Genomic DNA, 14,826 nt, shown 5'->3' with positions numbered 1-14,826 from the left:
AATTGTGGTACGGTGTCCCTCCTTTGCTCCATAAGAGGAAATGGATGCATGCTTGTAGTGATCAATGTCAAAAACATGTGGCTCCAGCAATTGATGGGCTTTATTAGAGTTGGAATGCTCGTTTGGGTTCTCGTGCCACTAGGCAAGATGCTCAAGGGAAGTGCTTGAAATGTTACAACAGTGAGCTGCACAGAAATACCTCAAGAGGCCGGGTGACAGTGGACTTGGAGCGCCAAGAACCCGTCAAAGGGGACCGAGTCACAGCGATGCATGCATGGATTTGTGAAGTCAAATGTCCAGGCTGGCAACCCGCGATGTTTGACGTTGGATTGCTATAAAGCATTGGCTTGCCTTCCTCGCGCTTCATCTTCAGTTCTGCACAGTGCACACCACCACCACTTCTCCAGCTCCTCATCAGTAATTGAAAGCAGCCTGCCCTGCTCTCTCCCACTTCATCTTCATTTCTGCACACCACTCCAGCTCCTCAGTCATTCAAAGCAATCTGCTCTCCACTCCATCAAGCGCACTGTCGCTTTGGACTGCTCGAGAGTCGACAGCACCTCATGGCCACTCTCCATCCACTGCCACTACATTTGTGCTCGCCAGCTCCCAAGTTCTCTCGATGCTTCTTCATGCATCTACTTTTCATCGTCACCTTTTGCTCGCCTCTCCACCTGGTGGCTGCGCAGGGCCTGCGCCCGGATTTCTACAAGCTCAACTGCCCCCATGCCGAATCCATCGTCAGTACCGTGGTGCAGCAGGCAGTGGCCAAGGAGGCGCGCATGGCTGCCTCGCTGCTCCGCTTACATTTCCACGACTGCTTTGTCCAAGGGTGCGATGCTTCCCTGCTGCTCAAGAGCATCAACGGAGTCCAGGGAGAGCAGGAAGCACGCCCTAACCTTAACTCCGTCCGTGGCTTCGACGTAGTGGACGACATCAAGGCGGCCCTAGAACAGCAATGCCCAGGAATCGTGTCTTGTGCAGACGTTCTGGCCATGGCCGCCCGCGATTCCGTGGTTCTGGTGAGCAATCTATCCCCCATCGCCCTAGTGGTTTTTCATTCTAATTCCTGCACCAGTTGTGCCGTCACTTGCAAAATCCACTGTTCTCACGACTCATCACTCACTCCTGTAACAGAGTGGCGGCCCTTCTTACGGAGTATTGCTGGGACGAAGAGATGGACTCTCCCCCAACCGAGCGCTCGCCAATCAGGCCCTCCCGGGCTTCAACTTCAACGTCAGCGGCCTTGTTGCCGACTTCGCGGCAGTTGGCCTCACCACCCGTGACATGGTCGCTCTGTCGGGCGCACACACCATCGGCAAGGCCAACTGCGGCACATTCAGCTCGCGCTTGACTTCGAGTCCGCCGGATCCTACCATGGACAGCTCCTACCGCGCCTCCCTGCTCCAGCTGTGCCCCGCTAACAGCACCAACTTTGCCAATCTGGATGTGGGCACGCCCACAGTGTTCGACAATCGATACTACGCGAATCTCGTCAAGGGCAAAGGGCTTCTGCATTCGGACGAGGTGCTCTACTCCACTGCGGGAAGCACCCGGGAACAGGTCCTAGGTTACGCCAGCGATCAAACGTCCTTCTTCCGGGACTTTGTGGCAGCCATGGTCAAGATGGGAAACATCAGCCCCCTCACCGGAACGCAAGGGCAGATCCGGAAGCAATGCGGGGTGGCGAACAGCGCGGGCGCTGCCTAGACGTGTAGAACAGAGTCGAGGCATGATTCGGGAATGTACACAGGAAATTCTTTCACGCTCGCTCTAGTCATAACATTATATTAATTTGAAAATGCTATCTTCATCATGTGCTCCATTGCGTCAACTCTTTGATATATTGTGGGAAGCAATTACACGTAATGCAACCATACATGCTTTGGCAAGAGAAACTGAAAAACCGAGGTTTCGCCCTAAACCCCTTGCTTCCATAATTCCAAAAGAGCCCGCACAAGCATAACCAAGGGAAAGAAGAATATGGAACTTGAAAAAAGCTATCAACTAACAATTCCACTTGTAAAGGAGGCTAATTTATCCATCGATATTTCCATCAATTCATACAATTCAAGAAACTCTCAAGCGTTTCAGCCTCAAGAATTCCAAAATGATCTATAGATTCTATACGAAATCTTGCAATAATATAATCTAAAAGCTCTAGAAAAACAAGATCCAAATTTAATCGTAGAACCAAGAAATCATAGATGCCAATGGAGATTCATGATCTATGCAACTAAATAGGATCCATGTGGAACAAAGACCATTCTGGAACATAGCAAATTGGGCAGCCACCATGAAGAGAATCCCAAAATGACCTGGAAGAGATGGACCATTAGCCAAATTAAGTTGCTACACCATAGCTTCAGTATATTAGAATAGAACCGGTTTGCATAACAACTCAACCTGATTTGGAAAACAACATCTTATATAAAAGTTGATGTGCTTTGAAAGAGGTAGTCTCCTTCTAGTATAGGAGAAATCAGTGGGCGATCCATCACTATTGAGTCTCATAGTAGAGTACCATCCTATTGGGTCTCAAAATTCTTAAAATAGACCTATTCTACAAAACCAAGGGGGTTGCTTTGGCAGAGAGAATCCTATAAAAAAGTTGAGGTGCTATGATAGAGTTAGTGTCCTCCTCGTATAGTGAAAGTCAGAAAGTGAGCCATAACTTTTACATATCGCAACAAAGTAGCATTATGTTGGGTCTTTCAATTCTTGTGATAGACCTTTTCTCTCAAAAGGGAAGGGGGGGGGGGATACACTATGTATAAACCTTATTTATCACACTCTCGTTCAAGGCCCACTTGTAAAACCCCAAGTTATCTATAAATTTATCATGAATAGAATTCATCCTTTCTCTATTATATATGCCAATAACCCCTTTATATGGTACCCCTTTGTATGTGAAAAATGGGATTTTAAAATCGTCTTTGTTGAACCCATGTGCTATAATGCTTACATATTGATTAGTGGGGAACCCATGCTAAAGCCACAGAGTAATGCTATGCTTGATGTTGGAAGGGACTACAGGGATTTGTTTCAAGCAAGGTACATCTTGTTGAGTAGATCAAGTGCGAAAGTTACTGTGCTACTAAGGAAACACAACAACACAAAGCAACTATAGACGCGCTTAGTAGACGCGCAAAATAGCGGGCGCGTCTATAGGCGTTGCTCTAGTAGAGAATTTACGGGCGCGTCTATTAGCGCGGCTAAATGCTCGTCTATTTGCGCGTCAATCACCGCGTTTATTTGCACGTTAGACCTGAGAAAATACGGGCCCGTCTAACATCCCGTTTATTAGCGTGTCTATTTGCGTGTGTATTTGCGCGTTTATTTGCGCGTTTACACTGAGACTCAGACGCGCATTTAGACGCGGGGTTAGATGCGCTCCAGAGAATACAGAAAGTGAGATTTTGGTGTACATCATTGCTTTCCAAACATTGCCCATGATTACCAAAGCACATAATTTTTTGCAAGCCCACATATACAAGAATTAAGGGAAATGAGGAGAATGAGACAATATGTAAAATAGTTTTGCCAATATCAATTGTGGGGCTACGGTTCAATCTCATCCTCAATGAGATCAACCCTTGCCAAACTATCTACTTCAAAATCCAAACAAGTGTTTAGATCTACAAATACATTCAACCCACTACTACTTGTGCCACTCATTCTCCAATGGTAGGCTCGTTCTCACGGGTAATGCCGGCCTCAATATCTATATCTCCTATCTCATGATCATCCTCCTCTCTTGTATCACGGTCATCATCACGTCCATGGGCATGATCATCCTCCATACGCTCCATATTAGTAAATGTACTATACATCACTTTGGAACGTGGCACAATAGGTATGACATGCCACCACCTATTATTATCCACCATTGGTTGATAGACAACCTAATTCAAACACAAATACAATCATGTTACTTTTCTTGCATCAAATATTTAAAAGCAAGTATTTTTATGTGTGTGCACAGTACCTGTTCACATTGTTGCGGTAGTATTAGTGTGTCCTTCCTACTTTGCCAAAACTTTGTGGAGTCAATAGTTACAAAGCCACTTGCATGGCGTTTGATTGTTGCATTAGGGCCTCTTTCCACCACGTCCTTAAACCACTTTACATCCAAAACATACACAAAGAAGCGTCGAAAGTCAAGCATAATGATATCTTGGATTATGCCACAATAATCATCCATGACTCCATTGGCTCCCGCAAAGCTAGCAATGACGCCGCAATCTTGTGTGTTTCTCTTATCATCAATCCGTTGTGTTCGAAAATGCTTGCCCTCACACCATATAGCATTGAACATAGTGCACTACACCAAGAAAAAATCAATTAAATAAGCAATCTAAATTATAAAAACCTCCTAACTTATGCATAACATTCTATATACCGACCTTGCTCATGCATCCCCTAGCATACTCCCATTCTTCCATTGTGATATGCATCCCCTCGTCTTTCTCTGCTTTCTCCATTTCATCAAGTAGCCAATCCACATGAATATCCTTTGGAACACTACTCTTAGACGCTGAGGGTATGGCACACGAGATCCGTGGTGTGTACGAAAGAGGGCCCTTTCTTCTTGTCTTCTTGCCTTTGCATCCTCGTATCTTGTCACCCATCTTTTCATCACATCACTATTAAGCACGCAAAAGAGGTTGATACTATTACGCAACTCCGTGTCTATTACTTTGTTGCGTCCTCTTCCTTGAGGCACAATAGAGGTCATCCTTAGGTCTTCATCATCTCTCCATAGTCGTGGGAGAGAGCTATCCACATCAACAAGAAACTCAGAAATATATACAAGTGACTCTTGTACCAACCAACCCTCGGCCATGCTACCTTCGGGTCTTGCATTTTGTCTCACGAAGCCCTTCAAGGTCTTCATGAAGCGCTCGAGGAAGAACAACCATCGTGCATGTATAGTACCGCATATAGCAATCTCATCCACCAAATGCAGTACTATGAGATGTAGTTGGCTTGTGAGAATAGAACGTGGAAATGTCTCCTCCACTAAACAAACCGCCTCCACTGACATAACTCGAGCATTCTCAAGCGTGGTGGGATCTATTTCCTTTGAGCTCACATACCTCACAAGCTCGCCCATCTTGTAAATACAATCTTTCACGTCCTTTGATACAATCAAACACCTCCTCCTCCACGGCTTCATGAGGTAATGGTGGAGGGCTACTATCACCATCACTCCATGCATCCGTAACGGTCCCTCCTGAAGATCCCACCTCATATCGCCGACGCTTCGCCTCCTCACGACGGGCATAGGGTAACATGTGCGGGTGTGGCACTACATCCTGTATCAAATTAAAACGGGATCATTATAACTCAAACATATGAACACCCATAGGTATCTCAATCAACCTTAACTTACAAATCCTTACCCTGTTTACGGTCACATCCCATTCTCCATACTTTGAGATATGATTGAGCGTAATCCTGCGTGCACGATACATGTTTCCTCGACATCGATCACACAGACATTTGATTTTTTGCTCCAACCACATTTCGCGATGGTGGATATGGAGCAATTCATCCTCACTGGAGCTGCTTGTTGAAGATGGAGACATCCTACAAACAAACAACCCACCAAATTTGCTCTTCTTCAAATGCTCAACTTAAAAACTCTGTGTCGCATCTAAATGCCCGTCTATCATCGCGTCTACCTGCGCGTCTAAATGCGACTGTAGACGCGCTAATAGACGCGCCTATAGACGCGCTTACTCTATGTATTCAGACGCGACTATAGACGCGCTAATAGACGCGACTATACCCGCGACTTTTAAACCTGCTTTTCGGCGCGCCGCTCGCTTTGCTTTTCTTTTAACTACTTAAACTTCGTGAGCGGCTTTCTTCCTTCATTATTAGCAGTTCTATAGATTCGAAGCTTAAGAGAGAGCCTCCCATACACACACAGTTCCAAGATTTCACTCAAGACAAAGGGACCGTACCTACACAGCTTGCTTCCAAGCCTAAAGAAGAGGAGGAGTACGAACAAGGAGAAGAGGAGGAGAAGAAACAAGTTTGGAAAAGAAAGATCATTCCATACCTTTTTCCAAGTAAGTCCTTTTGAAGTTGTTCTTGCTTGCTTTTTCTAGTTTTGTACTTTTCGCATCCACGAAACGCAGCATCTAGGTATGAGCGACACGTTCTTTTGTCGGGCGAAATGTCCTTTTCCACTTTTGAGTATTCTCGACTGTCGGAGCGCGTGTATGCAGCGTCTGAGGGTGCGTCTAAACGCGCGTCTACAGGCGCGTCTATTTGCGCGTCTGACTTGCTACAGATACGCACAGATGCAGATATAGACGCTCAAACAGACGATCTGTTAAACGAAAGTTTAAACGAATTGTTAGACGCGCTTTTAGACGCGCTGTTAGACGGATGTGTGGACGGGCTGTTAAACGCGCTATTTAACGCACTGTTAGACGGCTGTTTTGACGGTCTGTTAGACGCGGTGATAGACGCGCTTTTACTTGAACTGTTAAATGCTCTGTTAGACGCGCTTATAGACGCGAAGATTAGACGGGTCTATAGACGCGCTCTGACAGAGCCTCTTTTTTTTTTTCCCCCTTTCTTCTCAGCTCCCAAAGTAATAGATTTGTTTATTTTTTTCCAGTTTAACATGTGGGGAGGAAGTGCTTCTGGCTCACCTGATCCGTGTGAATCGATATGGAAGGATTTATATAATATTTTAGGGCACCCTCCTAGTCCTGCGGAGTTATACGGGTACATGACGGGTACCCTTAACACTCCCCAGGAGTCGGCAGTACAGACTCCGAGCCACCCCACACCGCCTGAGATCACCCCAGTGGAGTCCGCACAGCCGTCTTATGCCCCGTCTTATGCCCCTTTCCCCGTACCGTCTTATGCCCCTTCGCCCATGCCGTCTTATGTCCCTTCTGCCATCCCGTCTTATGCCCCTTCCCCCATGCCTTCAGGAGGTCCTTCTGCCTTAGCGAGCCGTCGACGTACTCCCCAACCGTCGAGACTCGGTTCTCCAACTACGAGTGGTCAGCGTAGTCCCGCGCAGTCCCCAGCTACGAGTGGCCAGCGTACGAGCTCGACACGACAGGGTGGCAGGCGTAGTAGTAGGGAGAGCGGTGGCGGATGCATGGCACAGTGCTTTGGGCCATGTGGCGGTGAGGCCGAGGATGATGATTCCGATGATTTAGATGTGCCTCTTGGTGATGGTACGATTTATTATGACATCACCCAGACAGGAGGCATCTTGATGGATGCGCGGGGGAAGGACATCATGGCCTTCATGCGCTCTGTAATTGCTAACAATTACAGAGATTGCTTTATCCACTATAAAGACCACCCAAAGAGGTTGGCTGATGAGACCCTCGCTACTATTCGCTCTAGGTATCCTAACCCCCCCAATCGCCAGTTCACAGATAAATGGGCCAAGTCAAAGATTGTTACAATACTTAGCAATAAAAGATCTTCCCTTAAGAGGCAGGCACTAGCGGAGCTTGCCAGACTTGAGGCAGGTCAACCTCCAAGGGGCCCGCCCCACACCGCTCAGAAGCGTGAGTGGAAGAAGGCAATGAAGTCAGCGAGGGAGGAGCCCAGTCTGCAGCACGTGGAGGCACGGAGAATCCAGATGGAGGAGTATGGGAGCGCGCATTTTGGAGCAGGGGGTGTTGAATCATGGGAGGCCCAATTTGTAAGTATCGATCTCAAATTATATTGCTTATGTAGTTTATTAGGAGGTTGGTTGTTTCTTTGTACTAATCCCTCCACAAAGTGTATCGCGGTCATGCAGCTTGAGATCGTGGGTAGATACCCTACTCCAGTGGAGACAGCCTACCACCGCCACCATCGCAGAGGAGATACATGGAGGCACTTCTATGATGACGGGTTGATTACTGAGGAGCAGTATACCCGAGCGACTGGACATGCCCCCGAGGTATTTGAAAGTAATTAAATAATGCCAAAATTATAAGTAAAGATTTGATTTTTCATACATTGATATATGTTGTCCCTTGTTTACAGGGCGCCCCTGCACAAGACGACGAGGAAGACGAGGAAGGAGGTGCAGAAGGGAGCGCAGAAGGCAGCGCATCAGGGAGCGTGGAAGGCAGCGAGGATTAGTCGTCGAGGATTAGTCGTCGTAGAAGTAGTGCTACTATTCTTTTTTGTACTTAAAGCCATTGGCTTGGCTTCGTGCCTCTTGTATATAGACTTCTCTTATTTTTTGTACTTGAAGCCACATGACATGGCTTAGCTTCCTTATTTTTTGTACTTGGAGCCACATGATGTGGCTTAGCTTCGTGCTATATGTATATACAAGCACTTTTTGAGCTTTCAATTTTATTGGGTTTTGGAGTTGTAATATTTTATTTGGAATTGTAATTAAAATGAGGTTGGCTGTAAGAATTGAATTACAGAATGTGGATATGGGATTCTTGTAACTATATAGCATACACAACATACACAGTATTCTGTAAAATTAAAAAAAAAAAAAAAGGCGCGTCTATCAGCGCGTTTACAAGCGCGTTTATATTCGCGTCTGTCTGTTCGATATGCGTCTATACATGCATCTATCAAAGCGTTTATATGCGCGTCTATTTACGCGTGTATGAGTGCGTCTATACGCATGTAAGTCTGATATATAGACGTGCAATTAGACGCGGGTCTCCTGACGCGCAAATAGACGCGCCCGTAAGTTTTTTATTTAGTTCATGAAACGCGTCTGTGCGCGCGTCTATAGGTGCTTTGTCTTGTTGTGAAAGATACCCAGGGTGTGATGCTTCTCCCTGCAACCCACCTATGATCTCTTTCCCCTTAACATATGGGGAACTGGAATCCCATATGTGTTCACTGCAACTATATCACTCAATGCAACATGGGTGGTTTGATTGCCGGTCGATATTGGCTAAGTTTTGGTGCTAAGATTGAAACTAATTGGCTAAGTTTTGTACCTTCAAATACCTCGATCGAGGTATGCTATGCCCAGATCATATACCTCGATCAGATCATATACCTCGATCGAGGTATTCAATGCATTACGCATGTATAAACCTCGATCGAGGTACCCCTCGGTCATAGCACATACCCCTCGGTCATATACCTCGATCGAGGTATTGTATGCCTCGCGCAGGTCATATACCTCGATCGAGGTGGGAAGTAGCAAGCTAAGGGTGTCCACTTTTTGTTCACTCCCCACCAATCCTTAGGAGGTGGAAAAACAAGCTTTTTAGCACACAAAAATGCAAATCTCACCTACTTCCCTATGGATCTAGTCTTTGAAGTCTTCTGACACAACATCACACTTGCTATTGTGCACACAATCGTATAGTCTGATCGAAAATTCGATGCACACACAAAAAGTTTCTTTGCGTCACACGGCATGGTTCCAGGGTGGTCACACGTTTGTCACAAACAGAGAGTGTCATATTAAATTCTAAATTTCTCACTCATTTTAGATTAAATGTTATTGAAACTTTGTAAGTGGTCTCTTTGCATTATGTAGAGCTTAACTTGATTTATTGGTAATTTTTTGAATGATTTATCTAATTATAAATAATTATTTATAATAAATAAAGTCATAAAATACATGCATTTTAGTATGGTTGAATCATCAAATCCCAAATCCAACGGTTAGATTTAGGAAGATTGAAGTTTAAATTTGACTTTTACTCCTGAGAGGATCAATAAAGAATATTAAAAATAAATCTAGTAATTGTCAAACATGACCAAACATTTCAAAAATGTTAATATTTTTAGTCCTCTGCATGATGAATAAGAGGAAAGAATTTTGGTTAAATTTGAGTAAGGGAAACATACGATATGGCCTCCAAGAGTGAAATCTCCCTTTTGTGGGGGAAAAAGGGCCACCCAAGCCTAATACCAAGACAAGGTAGGCTTGGTATTAGGCTTGGTGAGGTAGGCTAGGAGCATCACCGACCCTAGTGGCAAGCCTTTGGAGTGTGCATGCTGCCCATGCGGAAGGGTGAGTCATCAAAACCATGCCACGTTGTTAGACCACGTGGTGCCATGTCATCAAGGAGATGTGACATCACTCCTTACCATGTCACCTTACATTGCCACACATGCTGCCATATGTGCCACCTCATCATTTCACATCATGAGCCATGTCATCTACTTCAAAATCCAAACAAGTGTTTAGATCTACAAATACATTCAACCCACTACTACTTGTGCCACTCATGTGCTCATCGAAATGATCATCTCGAATGGTAGGCTCGTCCTCATGGGTAATGGCCTCAATATCTGTATCTCCTATCTCATGATCATCCTCCTCTCTCGTATCACGGTCATCATCACGTCCATGGCCTTGCTCATCCTCCATACGCTCCATATTAGTAAATGTACTATACATCACTTTGGAATGTGGCATAATAGGTATGACATGCCACCATCTATTATTATCCACCATTGGTTGATAGACAACCTAGTTCAAACACAAATACAATCATGTTACTTTTCTTGCATCAAATATTTAAAAGCGAGTATTTTTATATGTGTGCACAGTACCTGTTCACATTGTTGCGGTAGTACTAGTGTGTCCTTCCTACTTTGCCAAAACTTTGTGGAGTCAATAGTTACAAAGCCACTTGCATGGCATTTGATTGTTGCATTAGGGCCTCTTTTCACCACGTCCTTAAACCACTTTACATCCAAAACATACACAAAGAAGCGTCGAAAGTCAAGTATAATAGTATCTTGGATTATGCCACAATAATCATCCATGGCTCCATTGGCTCCCTCAAAGCTAGCAATGACGCCGCAATCTTGTGTGTTTCTCTTATCATCAATCCGTTGTGTTCGAAAATGCTTGCCCTCACACCATATAGCATTGAACATAGTGCACTACACCCAAGAAAAAATCAATTAAATAAGCAATCTAAATTATGGAAAGCTCCTAACTTATGCATAACATTCTATATACCGACCTTGCTCATGCATCCCCTAGCATACTCCCATTCTTCCATTGTGATATGCATCCCCTCGTCTTTCTCTGCTTTCTCCATTTCATCAAGTAGCCAATCCACATGAATATCCTTTGGAAGTGCTCTTAGATACTGAGGGTATGGCACATGAGATCCGTGGTGTGTACAAAAGAGGGCCCTTTCTTCTTGTCTTCTTGCCTTTGCATCCTCGTATCTTGTCACTCATATTTTCATCACATCACTATTAAGCACGCAGAAGAGGTTGATACTATAATGCAACTTCGTGTCTATTACTTTGTTGCGTCCTTTCCCTTGAGGCACAATAGAGGTCATCCTTAGGTCTTCATGATCTCTCCATAGTCGTGGGAGAGAGCTATCCACATCAACAAGAAACTCAAAAATATATACAAGTGACTCTTGTACCAACCAACCCTCGGCCATGCTACCTTCGGGTCTTGCATTTTGTCTCACGAAGCCCTTCAAGGTCCTCATGAAGCGCTCCAGGAAGAACAACCATCGTGCATGTATAGTACCGCATATAGCAATCTCATCCACCAAATGCACTATGAGATGTAGTTGGCTTGTGAGAATAGAACGTGGAAATGTCTCCTCCACTAAACAAACTGCCTCCACTGACATAACTCGAGCATTCTCAAGCGTGGTGGGATCTATTTCCTTTGAGCTCACATACCTAGAAATGAAAAAGTACAGCATATTAGCAATATGCATTCAAACTTGCACGGAGCATTGATACGCATCATATTTTGTATCATGTAAAGTACCTCACAAGATCGCCCATCTTGTAAATACAATCTTTCACGTCCTTTGATGCACTACGTGAAATGCTAGTAGGTAGTATGAACTGAACCCGCGAGGAGGTGGTTGATTAGTTGCTTATAGCTATTCACTCACAAATTTGAAAGGAAAAAGATATTATGCATATAAAATACTTACTTGGAGCATCTTGTGCCAATCATGAGATTTCAAGCCATATAATTGCACTACACCTCTTTTCTTGCTCTTTGTAAAGGCTCCCTTCAAACACCTCATGCATCCAGTGGGAGTACGAATTGTAGTAATAGCGCGCTTCACCGTCGCCATCTCTAGCTTTGATAACATCCACGGTGCACGAAGTAAAAAAACACGCCCATTTGGTCTCTCTTGAGGCCAAGCTTCATGCATCCTCCATGTGGTACGTAGATCCTCCCTTATGCCTGCCGAATCTCGTGTCCCATTCAAATGCTCCCAAATGGTAGATGCCACATTCTTGAAGGTATGCATGGGATCAAGCAGGTGATTGATCTTGAGGTGGGACCAATATGGTAAACGATAAAAGATGGAGTATCTAAACAAAATAAAGTGTTAGCGTGCAATCTTCATGACTTTCAGCCAATATAGCCAATCTTTACTTCCAGCCAATAGTTACAAACCCTTACCGGTTCATGCCAAGTGGTGGAGGAGTCATGGAGCCATCCCAAATTCTCATCCAATCTCCTGCGGTGAGTGATTGTGGGAGGACTTCATTCCAAGGGGCAACATATCTAGGATGATCAGGTGGGAGAAATCGATGGTGATTCTCATAGATGACCTTATTCAATGCGTCTGCCCATGAGGCAACTAGCGAAGGACCACAAACAGGACATGCATGGTAACCCGATGTAGTGAGACCTGAACAATAGATGCAATTAAGAGTGGAAGGTGGGTTTAGGGTGCCACATCCTTTGCCTATTCATAATTAAAAATGCAATGCTGACCTGAACACTCGCCATAGCCTGGGAAGTCATGCATCGTCCACATCAAGACTGCTTTGCAGTTGAAGTCTCGTGACGAGGGAGGCCTGTTCACATCATGCACCTCAATACCTCTCCAAAGTATCTCTAGCTGATCAATCAAAGGCTCCAAATAAACATCAGCGTTTTTGACTTTATGTTTCGCTGGAATAAGAAGGGACAGCATAATGTCCTTTCTTAATAGCCATAAAGGGTGGAAGATTGTAATTCACCAATACCATTGGCCATACACTGTAAGACGTGCTTTTGAGACCAAATGGGTTCACACCGTCCATACCCAATCCAAGTCTCAAGCTCCTAGGTTCTTCCTTGAAGCTTGGCCATGTGTCTTCAATATGCTTCCACGCAGGAGGGTCCGCGGGAGTTCTTCACTTGCCATCGGTTGATCGATGGGAGGAATGCCATGACATGAGCTCTGCAATAGATTTGCACTTGAACATATGTTGGATGCGAGGGATTATGGGAAAATGTCGCAATACCTTACGAGGCACGTCCAAGGTTTTGAGATCTGCTCTATATCTTGCCTCTCCACAAGTAGGACACTCTCTTGCATCCTTATGTAGTCCATGAAACAAAATGCAATCATTGACACATGCATGGATGCGCTTGTAATCTAATCCTCCAAGAGAGGTCACATGTTGCCTTGCCATATCTCTTGAGGTCGGTAGTTTATTCTCCCTTCGAAGCATTTTACACAATAACCTGCACGTGAAGACCATAAATGAGGAAAAGCATTCGAGTAATTGACCCACTAGCATAATTCACCATGTTTGCAAAATCGACTTTAAAGCTTACTTGAGTAATGCATTCAAACTTGCATTGCTCCATCCATAGATGGTTTATTGCAAGTTTAGTAACTTAAGGGAGGCACGTAGAACAGAGAATGTGCACCCCTCAAACAATGGAGTTGATGCTGCAGTAAAAAGATCATCCTGCTCCATGCTATTATCCCTCCCTTGATGGACATATAAATCCCGCACCATGTCATCAAACACCTCCTCCTCCACGGCTTCATGAGGTAATGGCGGAGGGCTACTATCACCATCACTCCATGCATCCGTAACGCTCCCTCTTGAATATCCCACCTCATATCGCCGACGCTTCGCCTCCTCACGGCGAGCATAGGGTAACATATGCGGGTGTGGCACTGCATCCTGTATCAAATGAAAACGGGATCATAACTCAAACATATGAACACCCATAGGTATCTCAATCAACCTTAACTTACAAACCCTTACCCTGTTTACGGTCACATCCCATTCTCCATACTTTGAGATATGATTCAGTGTAATCATGCGTGCACGATACATGTTTCCTCGACATCGATCACACAGACATTTGATTTTTTGCTCTAACCACATTTCGCGATGGTGGATACGGAGGGATTCATCCTCACTGGAGCTACTTGTTGAAGATGAAGACATCCTACAAATAAACAACCCACCAAATTTTCTCTTCTTCAAATGTTTAATTTAAACTCTGTGGCATGTCTAAAGGCGCGTCTAAAAGCACATCTAAAATCGGTCTAAACGCGCGTCTACTCTGTGTATTTACACGTGCCTATAGACGCGCTATTAGACGCGATTATAGATCGGATTTTAAACCTGCTTTTTAGCGCGCTCGCTTTGCTTTTCTTCACATTACTTATACTTCGCGCGGCTTGCTTCCTTCCTTATTAGCAGATCCATAGTTTCGACGCTTAAGAGGAAGGCTCCCATACTTACTTCCAAGCTTACACTTAAGAGGAAGGCACCCACACTTACTTCTAAGCTTAAAGGAGAGGAGGACGAACAAGGAGGAAAAGCAACTTTGAAAAAGAAAGAAGAACCTTCCATACCTCTATCCAAGTAAGTCTTTTTGCAATTGATCTTGTTTGGAAGTTTGCTCTCTTTAGATTTGTACTTTCTCGTATCCAAGAAGCGCATGATCTGGGTATCAGTGTCACGTTTGTGTGTCGGGTGCAATGTCCTTTTCTACTTTTTAGAAATCCCGTCTATCGGAGCGTGTCTATAGGCGCATCTCAGAGCGCGTCTAAAAGCGCGTGTACAGGCGCGTCTAAATGCACGTCTAGCCTGTTTGCAGACACAGACAGACGC

The 14,826-nt window shown here is 44.7% G+C and overlaps 1 pseudogene across 1 annotated transcript; it reads left to right on the top strand.

Annotated features, from left to right (window-relative positions):
* The first annotated feature begins 535 nt into the window (after window positions 1-535).
* On the top strand, window positions 536-1,710 carry LOC147904516 (peroxidase A2 pseudogene; annotated as a pseudogene). The gene is made up of 2 exons (XR_015542900.1): window positions 536-1,022; window positions 1,138-1,710. The product of XR_015542900.1 is annotated as a peroxidase A2 pseudogene (transcript).
* The last annotated feature ends 13,116 nt before the right edge of the window (window positions 1,711-14,826 follow it).

This window comes from Dipteris shenzhenensis, chromosome 2 (assembly GCF_047967505.1).
Source record: "Dipteris shenzhenensis isolate YYH24624 ecotype China chromosome 2, Dip_SZ_1.0, whole genome shotgun sequence".
In the NCBI taxonomy this organism is placed as follows: domain Eukaryota; kingdom Viridiplantae; phylum Streptophyta; class Polypodiopsida; order Gleicheniales; family Dipteridaceae; genus Dipteris; species Dipteris shenzhenensis.
The sequence above is the reverse complement of the archived record's forward strand: the minus strand, read 5'-3'. Positions and strand labels throughout refer to the sequence as shown.